Source organism: Protopterus annectens, chromosome 3.part0, assembly GCF_019279795.1.
Source record: "Protopterus annectens isolate FY-2018-M chromosome 3.part0, PAN1.0, whole genome shotgun sequence".
Lineage (NCBI taxonomy): Eukaryota > Metazoa > Chordata > Ceratodontiformes > Protopteridae > Protopterus > Protopterus annectens.
The window spans coordinates 412,188,223-412,205,439 of record NC_056731.1 but is presented as its reverse complement, the minus strand read 5'-3'; the positions used below and the strand labels follow the sequence as shown (position 1 = coordinate 412,205,439).

The window sequence follows — 17,217 nt, the reverse complement described above, 5'->3', positions numbered from 1 at the left end:
CGTTTTTGTGTTACTATGTGTGGATTTTGGAGGTGTAGGTTTAGTGAGACTATGTGATTAGTGTGATGTGGTGCAAATGTTTACTTTCACTGCATGACTGTTAAGTTCACTCTTGTTTGGAGAGAGATTTACCTCCAGTTTGGCTAGATAAGTGCATCTCTCACAGGTTGTAGTGTTGGGAGGTAGAAGGAGAGGGTTGTCTGTGTACATGAGGCAATTTCTACATTGCCTCAAGATGCCCAGATTCATCAGATAGACAGGAGAGATCACTGGGAGCTGACCCTTGGACATGCCTGAATAAAAATCTATTTTCCTCTAGATAAGTAAGGAAAGTGAGTACAAGAGCCATTTTTCTCTAAGCAAGTGAGAAAAGTAAGTACAAAAACTGTTTTTCTCTAGGTAATGAAGAAGGTTGAGTGCTATAGTAATTAGTAGCTTATTTAGTGCTTACAAGTTCTAAACAAGTGCTGATCATGAATAAGCAAATTTAAGTGCTAAAACTAAGAATCTGTATCTGTATTAGATGAGTTACAGGACAGAAACAAGTGCAAATGCAGGCTTTCAAATCAGAAAGTTGGGAGAGATGGAAGAGATTGCCAAAACGGCCAATAACTACAATTTCTGGTCCAGAACCACTCCTTATGTGATAGATAGGTTACCTAGTGCTTACCACTCCCACTGATAAGCTAGAAGGCTTCCCTCCAACACAGAAAGGCTTGGGGGGCTCAGAAGCTTACATACAGTCCTGGATACAGCAAATCTGTATCTGGAACACTAGTTACAGGAAAGGTAGGAAACAGGCTTACAGTTTGTTTAGAGAAGAATGAACACAATATAAAGAGAAGGCAGAGCTGCACTGCTGCAAACTATACTTATGGAATGAACGCAATATAAAGAGAAGGCAGAGCTGCACTGGTGCAAACTATACTTATGGAATGAACGCAATATAAAGAGATGGCAGAGCTGCACTGGTGCAAACTATACTTATGGAATGAACGCAATATAAAGAGAAGGCAGAGCTGCACTGGTGCAAACTATACTTATGGAATGAACGCAATATAAAGAGAAGGCAGAGCTGCACTGGTGCAAACTATACTTATGGAATGAACGCAATATAAAGAGAAGGCAGAGCTGCACTGGTGCAAACTATACTTATGGAATGAACGCAATATAAAGAGAAGGCAGAGCTGCACTGGTGCAAACCATACTTATGGAATGAACGCAATATAAAGAGAAGGCAGAGCTGCACTGGTGCAAACTATACTTATGGAATGAACGCAATATAAAGAGAAGGCAGAGCTGCACTGGTGCAAACTATACTTATGGAATGAACGTAATATAAAGAAAAGGCAGAGCTGCACTGGTACAAACTATACTTATGGAATGAATGCAATATAAAGAGAAGGCAGGGCTGCACTGGTGCAAACTATACTTATGGAATGAACGCAATATAAAGAGAAGGCAGGGCTGCACTGGTGCAAACTATACTTATGGAATGAACGCAATATAAAGAGAAGGCAGAGCTGCACTGGTGCAAACTATACTTATGGAATGAACGCAATATAAAGAGAAGGCAGAGCTGCACTGGTGAAAACTATACTTATGGAATGAACGCAATATAAAGAGAAGGCAGAGCTGCACTGGTGCAAACCATACTTATGGAATGAACGCAATATAAAGAGAAGGCAGAGCTGCACTGGTGCAAACCATACTTATGGAATGAACGCAATATAAAGAGAAGGCAGAGCTGCACTGGTGCAAACCATACTTATGGAATGAACGCAATATAAAGAGAAGGCAGAGCTGCACTGGTGCAAACTATACTTATGGAATGAATGCAATATAAAGAGAAGGCAGAGCTGCACTGGTGCAAACTATACTTATGGAATGAATGCAATATAAAGAGAAGGCAGAGGTGCACTGGTGCAAACTATACTTATGGAATGAATGCAATATAAAGAGAAGGCAGAGGTGCACTGGTGCAAACTATACTTATGGAATGAACGCAATATAAAGAGAAGGCAGAGGTGCACTGGTGCAAACTATACTTATGGAATGAACGCAATATAAAGAGAAGGCAGAGCTGCACTGGTGCAAACTATACTTATGGAATGAATGCAATATAAAGAGAAGGCAGAGGTGCACTGGTGCAAACTATACTTATGGAATGAACGCAATATAAAAAGAAGGCAGAGCTGCACTGGTGCAAACTATACTTATTTAATGAACGTAATATAAAGGGAAGGCAGAGCTGCACTGGTGCAAACTATACTTATGGAATGAACGCAATATAAAGAGAAGGCAGAGCTGCACTGGTGCAAACTATACTTATGGAATGAATGCAATATAAAGAGAAGGCAGAGCTGCACTGGTGCAAACAATACTTATGGAATGAACGCAATATAAAGAGAAGGCAGAGCTGCACTGGTGCAAACTATACTTATGGAATGAACGCAATATAAAGAGAAGGCAGAGCTGCACTGGTGCAAACTATACTTATGGAATGAACGCAATATAAAGAGAAGGCAGAGCTGCACTGGTGCAAACTATACTTATGGAATGAACGCAATATAAAGAGAAGGCAGAGCTGCACTGGTGTATACTTATGGAATTAACGCAATATAAAGAGAAGGCAGAGCTGCACTGGTGCAAACTATACTTATGGAATGAACGCAATATAAAGAGAAGGCTGAGCTGCACTGGTGCAAACTATACTTATGGAATGAACGCAATACAAAGAGAAGGCAGAGCTGCACTGATGCAAACTATACTTATGGAATGAACGCAATATAAAGAGAAGGCAGAGCTGCACTGGTGCAAACTATACTTATGGAATGAACGCAATATAAAGAGAAGGCAGAGCTGCACTGGTGCAAACTATACTTATGGAATGAACGCAATATAAAGAGAAGGCAGAGCTGCACTGGTGCAAACTATACTTATGGAATGAACACAATATAAACAGAAGGCAGAGCTGCACTGGTGAAAACTATACTTATGGAATGAACACAATATAAAGAGAAGGCAGAGCTGCACTGGTGCAAACTATACTTATGGAATGAACACAATATAAAGAGAAGGCAGAGCTGCACTGCTGCAAACTATACTTATGGAATGAACACAATATAAAGAGGCAGAGCTGCACTGGTGCAAACTATACTTATGGAATGAACACAATATAAAGAGAAGGCAGAGCTGCACTGGTGCAAACTATACTAATGGAATGAACACAATATAAAGAGAAGGCAGAGCTGCACTGGTGCAAACTATACTTATGGAATGAACACAATATAAAGAGAAGGCAGAGCTGCACTGGTGCAAACTATACTTATGGAATGAACACAATATAAAGAGAAGGCAGAGCTGCACTGGAGCAAACTATACTTATGGAATGAACACAATATAAAGAGAAGGCAGAGCTGCCCTGGTGCAAACTATACTTATGGAATGAACTCAATATAAAGAGAAGGCAGAGCTGCCCTGGTGCAAACTATACTTATGGAATGAACACAATATAAAGAGAAGGCAGAGCTGCCCTGGTGCAAACGATACTTATGGAATGAACACAATATAAAGAGAAGGCAGAGCTGCCCTGGTGCAAACTATACTTATGGAATGAACACAATATAAAGAGAAGGCAGAGCTGCCCTGGTGCAAACTATACTTATGGAATAAACACAATATAAAGAGAAGGCAGAGCTGCCCTGGTGCAAACTATACTTATGGAATGAACACAATATAAAGAGAAGGCAGAGCTGCCCTGGTGCAAACTATACTTATGGAATGAACACAATATAAAGAGAAGGCAGAGCTGCACTGGTGCAAACTATACTTATGGAATGAACACAATATAAAGAGAAGGCAGAGCTGCACTGGTGCAAACTATACTTATGGAATGAACACAATATAAAGAGAAGGCAGAGCTGCACTGGTGCAAACTATACTTATGGAATGAACACAATATAAAGAGAAGGCAGAGCTGCACTGGTGCAAACTATACTCATGGAATGAACACAATATAAAGAGAAGGCAGAGCTGCACTGGTGCAAACTATACTCATGGAATGAACACAATATAAAGAGAAGGCAAAGCTGCACTGGTGCAAACTATACTCATGGAATGAACACAATATAAAGAGAAGGCAGAGCTGCACTGGTGCAAACTATACTTATAAATGGTTGTGGGATCATTCATTGCACTAAATATATAATAAATATATAATGTACAAACAGCTGAGAGTGTACAAATATTTAATGTCTTTATAATGCTGTGGTGGAAATGGGACTTGCTTATATGCACAATGATTTTCATTCCTGCTGTTTCTGTGGCAAAGAGAGAAAACAGATCTTTACTGTGTTTTAAATGTTCAGTCATCTAACCATTCGAATACAGGGCTGTGTAGAAATCTATAATGAGTGCTAAGATGTATTTTTTTAATTTGCTTCTTTCTTTTACTTTTTTTTATAATATTAATATTTGTGTGGCACGCAGCATAGTACAAACACAGTGAAATGGATACATTTTAAGTTGTTACATCTATGATAAAGACTGTATAAATTATTGCTGCAGATCAAGTATGTGTGTAGAACATCTGGTAAACTCCATGAGCCACCAAGTATATGCACTCTGTAGACCATGGTTCAAGTCCCACATTTATCTTTTGAGGATGAAACTTTATAAACACTTTTTAGAAATATAATACAAGATGAGCTTTGTCTCTCTGTTTGCCCTTTGCTTACATTCATGCAAACATAGTCTAATAGACCACACAAGAAGCAGACATTCTCAATTTCAAAAAGGATACATTGTTACCTGTTTTGTTGACCCTTGCACAATCCCACTAAGAGGTGTTGCATGACTGTCAGCAATACTTGCAGGTCCATAACACCTGTAGACAGGAACAGACAGTAGTCAATTTAACAAAGGTTACATTGTTGCATCTTTTGTGTACCATAGTGCAAACCTGAATAGCAGTGTTGCATGACAATCAGCAAATTCCCACAACACCAACAGGTCCAGAACATCTGTAGACAGGAAGCAGATAGTAGACAATTTCAAAACAGATACATTGTATCATGTGTGTTTTGACACCATACAAACACACTAAGCTGTGTTGCGTGGCAATCAGCACAAATACAGAGTAATGAATATGAGAATATACAGTTGCTGTCTAGTTGTTCTTGTAATATCACTTGTAAGTTAAGTGTTAAGTGTTATAGTACAGGTGAGCCTGGGTTCTAATCGAGCTAAAGTCAAACTTTTCTGATGTTCTACATTACTTTATATAAAACTTAACAGTAGAAAAATACTTACACATAGGAATAACAATCTATAGCATGTGCATTAAGCATACACAAGATATTAGAGACATATTACATGTACAATTATGGTTCTATAATTGCACATTTATTTTCTGAACATTCATGCCATGCACATGCATGGTTAAACATTCAACTCTTTAATGTGTATGTATAACTGATAAGCAGGTCTGACAAACAAGGTCTTATTTGCAATGAGCACTCTCAACTTGTGGCATCTGGTATAAGTTAATGCTCACAATACAGGTAAACCAAAGTTCTAATATATTATACTTCCAATTCTAGTAATGCTTGTCCACTTAGTTTTATAAAATATAAAACAATGTAAACATAATTATAAATAATAAGTATGTATAGCACTGGAGCTCATATGAAGTATATGTGGAACTGAGGGTATATTGATAATTGTTTCTGTAATTATAATTGTCTTTTCTGGCCTGAGATGGATTTCAAACTTTAGTGTTACTCATACACACATGAATGTATAAACTAGGACCTTGTCAGATCACACACATACATGGTCACCCGCTCACTCTGTTGAGTGTATTTATATATAATTAATGAACATATTTGCCAACCACTTCTTCTGTGGCAAGGATGAAAAATCCCTATGTAGAAGAATATATTTTGTCTATTTTGCATAGGTTTGAATCCTGCATTGTACAAATTAATTTTGTCATTGTTTAAAGCCACACAACAAATGTGCCAAGTCATAAAATATATGACCCCCAATACATGTCTGCAAAGTTAAATCAAATTACAGTTACAGCAGCAACCAACCCTTAAACTAATGTCAACTGTCAGATTAAACTTCCTATTTCAAAAATTGTTTTCCTCTCTATTTGGCACTGTTGTCTTCTACTTAGTGATGCACAAACATGGTTGGCATGGCATTTTGGGTTTCCACGCTAGCATTAAACATGATAACATGACTCTGTGAGGAAATACTCTTAAATGTTGCTGTATGACTTGAGTGGACATGTCCGGAGCTAGAAAAAAGGTGTCTGAATGGAGCGATGATAAGTCAGCAAGCAAAGGAGAGTAGTATTGCTGAAAATGAATTCATCCTCAAGTCTTAGTGAGTACCTTCACAAGGTGGGCCCTATTTTTCACAAATTCTCACCAAGATGACACTGATATATAGACTGTATTTTATATAGCATATATCATGTACAGAAGTAGGTCAAAAATAAAAAAAAGATAGCTGGGTGCACAAGACTCATGATAAAAAAATGTCCAATCTTGGTAGGTGCACTGGTGCCAAGACTGAAAAAAAAGACAGTGTAGAACCTTCAAAATACAGAAACATTGCTACAATGGGGTAGGCCAGGCCCAGGGGGAGGATGCCCCCCCCCCATTGTAGAAGTAAGTAACAGTCCACAAAAATCACAAAAACTGATAGGCCAAAGAAGAGCCATAAAGACATTAGACTGGACTATTGAGGATAAGAAAGAAATTATGTATTGTTACAATTATGCAAAAAAAAAAATAGAATTTCCAGACACAAGATATACAAAAAGACTAGGACAGAAATTAAAGGAAAGAAAAATATTTCTACAAGAAAAACTGTCAGAAGTTTCAAATAAAAATGTGTGTTCATTAATACAACAGATTTGTGAAAAACATTATATAGACCAAGAAACTTTGATCTGTTTGGAAAAAGAAGTATCTGAGGAAGTGCAAAAATATAAACAACAAAACCTAGAGATTTTTGAAAAGTATAAAAAAGAAATATGGACATGGCAAAGAAAGAGAGATTTGATATGGGGCAATATTTATGCAAAGTTGAAAGCCAAATTAATCAATACAAAAAAGGCAGCCTCAAAGATATTCGAAGAGAAATACAGGCAAAGGCTTCCAGATATGGAAAATTTTACAATAAAAAATAATATCACAAAGAGGAAATGTAGAAAAGAAGATTAGTAAAGTGGAAGTTAAAAAAAACAGAAGCTGAAGTTATGAAATGCCTGCAAAGTGAAAGATTTGGTGTAGGAGGTCTGTGTTAGGTTACATGACAGCACGATGGAATGAGTCCATCTGAAGAAGAAATATGGACATTGGAAAGAAAAAGAGATTTAATATGGTATAATATTTATGAAAAGGAGAAAGCAAAATTAATCAATGGAAAAATAGCAGCACCAAAGATATTTGAAGAGAAATACAGGCAAAGGAATCCGAACATAGAAAGCTTTACAATACAAAAAAAAAAGAAGAAGACAAAGAGAAAAGTAGAAAATTAGATTAGTAATAGAGAAGTTAAAGAAACAGACATTGAGATTATGGAGTACTTGCAAAGTAAAGGATTCAGTGTAGAAAATCTAAGTCAGAAAGCACCACAGCAGGATAGAGCAATAGCGATCCAAATTAAGGAGACACCAGTGGAATGGGAAGCAACTGGGCAGTTGCCATATGAAGATATTTTGGAGCCTTTCACAGGAAACCAGTATAAACATTCATTTGAAGCTAAATAGCAAGGGAAGGAACAGGAAACTGTGGCAACTCTGATGAAGTCAAAGTTGAGGAGTGATAGGCCAGTGAGTTCCCATATGACGGAGCAAAGGATGACACAGGATGAAACTGATAAGAATGTGCCACAAGATTCTATAGAACTCTCTATAGAATGTCCACAGGAAATGGACAACAACGAATGTGCCCTTAGTTTAGAAGAAAATGAGCTAAGAGAAGAGCTGCTTGATTTAATAGAGATAGACATATTAAGGTTAATGAAAGTTATAAACTGCAGAAGGTCAATAAAACCCCAAAAGTTAGAAGTTTGATAAAACAAATGAACACAGTAATTAGAACTGTCCATAGAGATCCATGCGATGTAACAGAAGTAAACAGGATATATGACTGTGCGGCTAAATTAATAATAGGTAAAATTCTACCACAAGAACACACAGCAGTAAGGGAAAGGAAGGGAAGAAACTGAATACCATCATGGAAGTATCAAATAGAGAAAACTATAAAGCAGTTAAGACAAGAAGTGTCACTGTTAGAAGAGTATAGAAGAGAGAACAGATCAACATAAATACTCAGAAAGATAGACTTGATAAAAGCAATGTGCAGTATTACAAGATGCTAAATGGAGAGAAGACTTAAAAGAATGAATACATTCAAAGGTACAGGATGTGAAATGGGATGAGGTAACAGCCAAAAAGATTGAGATAAATTGAAGAAAATACTCCAATTGGAAAACCCCAGGCTCAGATGCAGTAACTAACTTCTAGTTAAAAGTATTAACAACTTTGCACAAAGATTTAGCCATGAGTAAGAACTATTTATATGCACACCCTGAACAGACAACAACCTGGTTAACAACAGGAAAAACAATCCTCTTACTTAAGAGTTAACCTGCAAGTTATCCTAAAAATTATAGACCAATAACTTGTCTTCCTACAACATATAAACTATATACCGGAACTTATGCTGACAGAGTTTATAGTAATTTAAAAGAAAATTCGATCATGGCAATAGAACAAAAAGGTAATAAAAGAAAGACATATGGAACACAGGATCACCTGTTGCTAAATAAAGTCATAATGGAGAACTGTAAAAAGGGGGAGAATCCCACACTCATGGATAAAAGAGTGGTTAAAAATGTATAAGATACACCCTACACTTTTTCTTCTCTTTCGGCTGTTCCCGTTAGGGGTCACCACAGAAGATCATCTGTGTCTATTTCTTCCTGTCCTCTGCATCTTGCTGTGTCACACCAACCACCTGCATGTCCACTTTCACCACATCCATAAAACTAATCTTAGGCCTTCCTCTTTTCCACTTACCTGGCAGCTCCATCCTTAGCATCCTTTTCCCAATATACCCAGCATCCCTCCTCAGCACATGTCCAAACCAAAGCAATCTCACCTCTCTGGCTTTGTCTCCAAACCGTCCAACCTGGGCTGACCCTCTAATATACTTATTCCTAATCCTGTCCATTCTTGTCACACCCAGTGCAAATCTTAACATGTTCAACTCTGCCACGTCAAGCTCTGACTCCTGCCTTTTTGTCAGTGCCACTGTCTCCAACCCATATAACATAGTTGGTCTCACTACCCAGTGGTCTTCACCTCTCTTCCACACTCATCATTACTCTGAACTGTTGATCCCAAATACATAAACTCATCCACCTTCGCCAACTCTACTCCCTGCATCCTCACCATTCCTCTATCCTCCCTCTCATTCACACACATATATTCTGTCTTAGTCCTGCTGATCTTCATTCCTCTCCTCTCTAGAGCATATCTCAACCTCTCCAGGGTCTCTTCAACCTGGTCCATACTCTTACTACAGATCACAATGTCATCTGCAAACATCATTGTCCACGGGGACTCCTGTCTGATCTCGTCTGTCAACCTGTCCATCACCACTGCAAATAAGAAAGGGCTCAGAGCTGATCCTTGATGTAATCCCACCTCCACCTTAAATGCATCCATCACTCACACTGCCAACCTCACCACTGTCAACTATCCTCGTACATATCCTGTACCACTCTTACATACTTCTCTGTCACTCCTGACTGCCTCATACAATACCACAACTCCTCTTTAGGCACCCTGTCATATGCTTTCTCTCAGTCCACAAAGACACAATGCCACTGGAGATGCACAAGCCAGTGCATTTCTTCGTGCCAGTCCCAAGCCCAGATAAATGGGGAGGGTTACATCAGGAAGGGCATCTGGTGTAAAACCTCTGCCGAATGACATATGCGTACAACGAAAAAGATACACCCTACACTGATCAACTGTATTACAATGACCATGAAACAGTAGCAAATCACTTTGCAATTAAGCCAGTCAAAAGGACAAATTATTATTCCAGGGATAAAAATTTAAAGGGGGATATTCCAAGTTGACTCCTTGTCACCACTGCTATTCTGTCTTGCCCTTAACCCTTTAAGCTGTCTACTTAACAGATAAGGCCATGGCCATAATTTGGTTTCTAGAAACCAGCAAAGTGTAAAGACCTCACATCTTCTCTTTGTCGATGATTTAAAACTGTATAGCTCATCCGATGAGGAACTCAGAGCACAACTGCAAGTAGTCAATACTTTTATGATATAAGAATGTGATTTGGTCTTGATAAGTGTGCAAAAGCAAACTTTAAAGCAGGAAAACTGCAGCACCAAGAAAACATCAATTTGGGACAAGAATGTGACATAAAAGAACTTGAGCAGGAAGGAGTGTATAAATCTTTGGGAAATGATGAAGGATCAACAATAAAACATGAACAAATGTGAATAAAACTTAGAAAGGAGTATTTTAGATGACTTAAATTAATCCTGAAAACAGCGTTGATATCTAGGAACAAAATTCACCAATTTGCTCTTCCTGTCCTAACAGCTTTGGAGTGATTGACTGGCCCTGAAATCTGATGGATAGATTAGAAAGGAAAACAAGAAGGATGTTTCATGCTGACCAAATGATTAATAAAAATCAGTGCATACCAAGACTATATATTAATCATTCCGAAGGAGGTACAGAACTTCTTGAAATTGATTATTACATGTGTAGATCTGCAATACTGGGACTGCACACATATCTGATGACCTCACAAGACCCAGATGCAGTGAAAGTTTTTAAACATGAGAAGAATAAATCTAAAATGACTTCCCTGCTTAGTCTAGCAGAAGCTTAGTCAAGCAGGAATGGAAATCAAACCATAAGTAGATAAAAATCAGGCAGCAACTGAATGTGCCAAAAAATTAAAGAAAGAATATAAGGTCAAAGGATCAGATCAGAAGGCAAGAAATGTGGGAAATGCATAAATATAGTTGCAAGTATAGAAGAACCTCATGTTGATCATGATCAAATGCACTAATGGTTAAGGAGAAGCAAATTCAAACCAAAAGATGAAAGGTCAATACTGGCGTCCAAAGACAGTGGGCTTCGTACACATTGGTTTACGAAGTCCATTGCACATGTGGGCAAAACAGACCAATGCAGGTTTAATAAAACCAAATTCGCAACAGTCACACACCTCTTTGCTGGTTGTGACATACTAATGGCAGTCGTGAAAAGCATAATAATGTGACAAGACTGTTGCAATGTGGATTGTGCAAGCATTATGGTGCTGAAGTGGCTAAAAAACACTGGAAACATGACCCACAAACCATCATAGAAAATGATGGAGTCTACATCACATGGGATCACCCATTATCAACAGTTCAAAAGACAGATGCAAGAAAACCAGATATTGTAGTCCATGAATAGAAGACAGAAGTAGTATTGATCAATGAAATCACTACACCCACTAACTACAGCGTCTAACGTACAGAGAGACAAAACGTCATGAAGTATCAAGATTTGTTGGCAGAAACAAGAGCAAAATGGAAGAAAGATACCTAGACAGTTCCAATAGTACTAGGAGCAATGGGTCTTATAAAAAAAGAATATACAATCATATTTAGATATGTTACCAATACATGGAACTCCATACGATTTGCAGAAGAAGTCATTACTGGGCACATTGCAGGTACTGCAAAGAGCACTTCTGGCTGACATCAAAGATTGAAACAATACTGACTTCATGAACTTTAATCATAATCTGTCTTAGGAATGGGGTCCATTCCCATCATGGTATCATAAACCCAAAAGATTTGGAGAAAGTATAAAGAAGGTGCCTAATTTAGGGCTCAAAGATTGGGTATGGAGGAGTCCAGAATCTTTACTGGACTCCTTCTAATGTGCCACAGCTGAAGGCTACTGTGGGGGGAATTATATTGGATCACAGTGCAAATCTGAGGCTTGGAATACTCGGGTCTATATTAGAATACTGAAAGGGAGAAATATTGAATGCTCACATGAGCAAATACGCAGGAACTTGATGTTTTTTTTTTTTATTTTTGATTGCAGTACAGTGAAGATTGGAATATTTTCCCTTTCTTCACTGTAGTGTGATCTCAGAGTTGGAATATATATTTAGTGAGTGGGGGGGGGCACAACCCCTCACAATAGTGATGTCGAGTTTCTGTATTTTCACTCGTGAGCATTCGATATTTATCCCTTTCGGTGTTCTAATATAGACCCGAATACTCTAGTCAAGGCTTTCTCCAGTGCGATTAGCATTCCACACACACTGGAGAGCAATGCAGGCACCACTTTAATGACTTCAAAAGGTGCAAGCAGGATGCACTCAACCAGTGGCTGGATGAGTTTAAAACTCCTGACATCCCACAGTTGTGTAAGTATCATCAGAAATATAACCAAACCACACCAGAACAGGTTCGACTATAATTCTTTATTACGGATAAGCACTTTTGTGGTGGCACTGCTTCATCAGACCATAAAAACATATTAAAAACTATCCCTTAAATAAAAGAAACCATTAAAACAATTCTCCAAAACCATTGGTTGCCATAAGAAACAGTTAACTATGTGATAACTGATGTTCCCTAAAGATAGGTTTTAAAGGAAGTATACAGATAAAGATAATTTAAATTTGATAGAAAGCTGCATATAGGCAAGACTGGTATGCATAATGCTCTTCTCTTGTTCTTTCCTTTTTATTCTAAAGCCAACCAAGAGATAGCAGTGAACAAGGAAGCCCATGCTGATCATTTAGAAAGATATAGGGAAGCAAAGGGTATGTATGCAAAACAACGTAACTATTATTTTATCTAAAGTATTGCTCTTTTATACAGTACTAGCAAATTAAACATACACATCTTAGCTGTAAAATCAAGCATGCATGCTTCAGTCTGTAGCACAAGCCAACTGTAGGAGTAAAATGTAATATTGTATTCAGACATTGTAGGTTCAAATCCCACAAGTAACAGCTATATAGAAAAATCAATTAAAAATGTTACATAGTAATTTCAGCAAAATTGGCATACATGCCATGCTGTTAAATTAATCTGTATTATTTGATCAAGCATATGTGCAGTACATGCATATTGTAAGAATTCCTTGCAGCAATCATCAGTTATAATTTGTATTTAAGAATTATACTTAAATGTAAAGGTAGAAATACATTCTTTATATTGTATTAATTTATTCTATATCACATATGATAGCATTAATTATCTCTTTTTTTCTCTTAGCCCACGTCTTATCTCTCTTTTTTTAATTTTGATATGTGTGGTCATGTTTTGATGTCATCAATTTCTGACAACTCACAAAATGCTTTACAGTACAAGGAGGTAGGCCAATCACTGTGGCTCAGACTGCCCCATCTCTAAAGGCTATTGCACCAACACCCAACACATCTGGGACCCAACCTGGCAGTACTGCCTCTGCTACCCCTGCACTACCTAGGCCATAAACTTCAGGTAGCATTACCCTGGCCGCTGGTGCAGTGGTACCCTCTGAGAGTATTGGCAGAGGTGGGGATTTTGTCACTTTTTAATTTCTCAAAGTCTTTTGGGTTACCTAATACCATGACAGGAATAGACTCCATTCCTAAGTCAAAGTATGATTTAAGTTCATGAAATAAGTATTGTTTCAACCTTTGATGTTAGCCAGAAGTGCCCGATAATGACTCGTTTTGCAATTCATATGGACTTACATATATCAGTAACATATCTAAGCATGATTGTAAATTATTTTTTTGAAAGACTTGTTGTTCTTACTACTACTTAAACTGTCTGGCTATCCTTCTTCCCCACTGATCTCACTTCTGTCTGTAAATCCTGGTTTTTCATGACTGCGTCTCTCTGTACATAAGATACTGTAGTCAATGGGTGCAGCAATTTCAATGATCAATGCTACTTTTGTCTTCTTTTCATGGACTACTATATCTGTTTTTCTTGCATCTATTTTTTGAACTGTTGGTAATGGATAATCTCATGTAATATAAACATCATTTTCTGTGATGCTTTGAGGCTCGTGTTTCCAATGTTTTTCAGCTACTTCAGTATTATCATGTTTGCACAATCCCCAGTGGAACGGTCTTGCCACATTGTTATGCCTTTCAGTATACAGTCCTTCTGCCATTAGTATATCACAGCCAGCAACCAGATGTGCAACTGTTTCCAGTTCTGTTTTACAAAACCTACATTTGTCTGTTTCTCTCACATGTCCAATGGTGTTTGTAAACCAATGTGTATGTAGTCCACTATCTTGGGCTGTAGATGTTAACCTTTCATCTTTTGGTTTAAATTCACCTCTCCTTAACAATTTCTGTGTTTGATCCTGATCAACATGATGTTGTTCAAGAGTTTTCTATACTTGCAACTATATTTATGCATTTTCCATATTTCTTGCCTTTTCATCTGATCCTTCACCTTATATTCTTTCTTTTGTTTTTTGACACAGTCAGTTGCTACCTGATTTTTATCTACTTATGGTTTCGTTTCCATTCCAGCTTGGCACTGATATGCTTCTAAAGTAGAAAAGCAAAATGTGGTGGCAGCAAACATGGCAGCCAGTTAAAATCAAAAATATATATTTATTCAGATACAAAGTAGTAAGGGCTTTCACATGGAACAACCATGCTTCATCAGACTCTTAAAAGGCTTCAAGTTCACTCCTAACATATATAAATCAATCTTCCAATTAAGGCAATTGTTGTCATGGTTAATAATTGCTAACATCAAGCAATATACATATACTCATTGCAATTAACATATTCAATGAATGCATTCTACATTACATGGTAAAGAAATGTAAAAAACATTGTTCGAAAAACAAAAATAATAAACATTATTTGTGAGAGAACATTAAAACATCCTCAAACATAACTTACTTAAAAATGGATAACATCATCTTTTCAGCTTATTGACTGCATATCTCTGAAAGCTAATTTCCTGTTTGCTCTCTGCATCAACTCTATTAACCAAAGTATGTGGTTCAAGCTTAAATATCCAATAATACATGAATACAAAACAGTATCCAATCACTCTAAGAAGCAAAAATAGCATCAAGTGCACAACTTTATAACAAATCAATCATCTACCTGCTCCACATAAAATCAATTGCGTAACTTTAAAGCTCTAAGATAAAGTTCAAAAGCATATTGATGGCATCTCGAGATATTATAATTCCTCATCCATTTTAAAACAACATAAAGTGTGAAGCATTAAGTCAAGACTAATTAAACCTTTGCTCACAAAGCAAAAATCAATAACAAATATATAAAATATATATGTATTGCAGTTTCCTTATTTCTGACTCACCCATCAATATGGTATAAAAATTAAATGGTATAAAGCAACGCGAGAACACAGCTCACTCTCAAAATACCTTGGCCATGAAAATTAATGAGAGTAGAGCAATCTGAGATCATTCTCTTGGGTCAATAGAAACACACTCACTTAGTGTATCTTCTCAAAAACAAACTGCAGCACACAGAGAGATTCTAATTTCACAGTTCATCTTGCCTTACATCACTTCTACATACCCAATTAAGCTAACAGTTATAAATACTTTAGTATATCAGTATGCACTTTTCAACAAGCTTCCTGTAAACTCAGACTGTCACAGCTTCATGGAAGGAGTAAGATGTGATTAACTTATCCAGATAATGGAGAGAAAAAAAGTGCCCATCATTTATTTCCTTTCTTTGAAACAGCAGGTTTCTTCCCTGCTTTGGTAGAAGTTTTACAGTACTTTGCTTCCGTGGCAGCTAGAAAACTGTCAGCCGCTTTTGCGCGATCTTCTTGCTTTTTCTGAATCAATGCTTTTAATGAGTCATCGTCATCATCAAGACCATGCTTTTTCATTTCTTTTGCAGCCTTGTTAGCTTCTTTCTTAGCTTGTTTTTCTGCCTCTCTAGCTTCTTTTTCTGCTTTTCCTTTTCTTGCTGCACGTTTCTGTTCAGTCTCATTCACAAAGCAACAAAAGCAGGAAGATCTCCAGAGTCAGTTGCCTCCTGTATAATATCCCTAACCTGTGGTTCTTCCTCATCTTGAAGGCACATCACTGACATCACAATTTGGTCCATGTCACCTTTAGCTTTCAAATAAGCTTTCTTAATATCACCCAGTTCTTCCTCATAACCTTTGAAAGTCTTTTCAAAATTCTTTGTCATCTGTTGTTATCTTTTCATCTTACCTACTTTCATCTTTCTACTATCTTATGTATCTATTCAACACTGCAATATTTCTCTCTAATCACAAATAACTTTATGATTCTATTGTTACTACTGTTGTCAAAAAAAAAAAAAAAAAAATTATTTTGTTTTAATTACATAATTGATATTACATAGTTGGTATTATTTGTTTTTTGTTAGATTTGCATTAACTGACCTGAACTAATATCTTTGTATTTTTGCTCATTGCCTGTATCATAGGTGTTTATTTTACATGTATTTCTATAACCATGCTTTAATCTGTGGAGCTTTTCTCCCCGGGCCTCCACTGAAAATGGACATTGATCCAGCTGGACTAGCCCAGTCAACAAATGTAAAATAAAATAAATAAATAAATAATAATAAATTTTTAAAGAGTAATCTCCAGTAGTCGTACCAGTCCTGATCACACCTGATACAAGAAGATTCTTCATCCACGATGCCCTGTTCATCATACACTGCTTTCTGCTTATTGTCAATGAGGATAGCATAAACTTTACCTAGAATTAGTTAACTCTAAGAAAACATTTGAAAGAAAAAGCACCTAAACGTACAGCTGACAACTTCAGAGATCTGACACCTACTGGACTGGAAGAGTACAATCTATACTCTATACCACGATTGCATTTTCTTCTAAATGACTCTAAACTCTGTCAGTATCAATTCCAGTGTATGGTTTATATGTTGTTGGAAGGCAAGTTATTGGTCTATAGTTTTTAGGATAGCTTGCAGGTTCACTCTTAAGTAGGAGTATTGTTTTTCCTATTATTAACCAGGCTGGTGTTTGTTTGTTGTGCACTTATAACTAGTGCTTACTCTTGGCTAAATTTTCATTTAAAGATGTTAATAATTTTAGCCATAAGTTAGGTACTGCATCTGAGCCTGGGGTTTC

General features: G+C 37.1%; 1 pseudogene; it reads right to left on the bottom strand.

Moving 5' to 3' along the window:
* Positions 1 to 15,801: 15,801 nt before the first annotated feature.
* On the bottom strand, positions 15,802 to 16,829 carry LOC122796852 (annotated as a pseudogene).
* Positions 16,830 to 17,217: the final 388 nt, after the last annotated feature.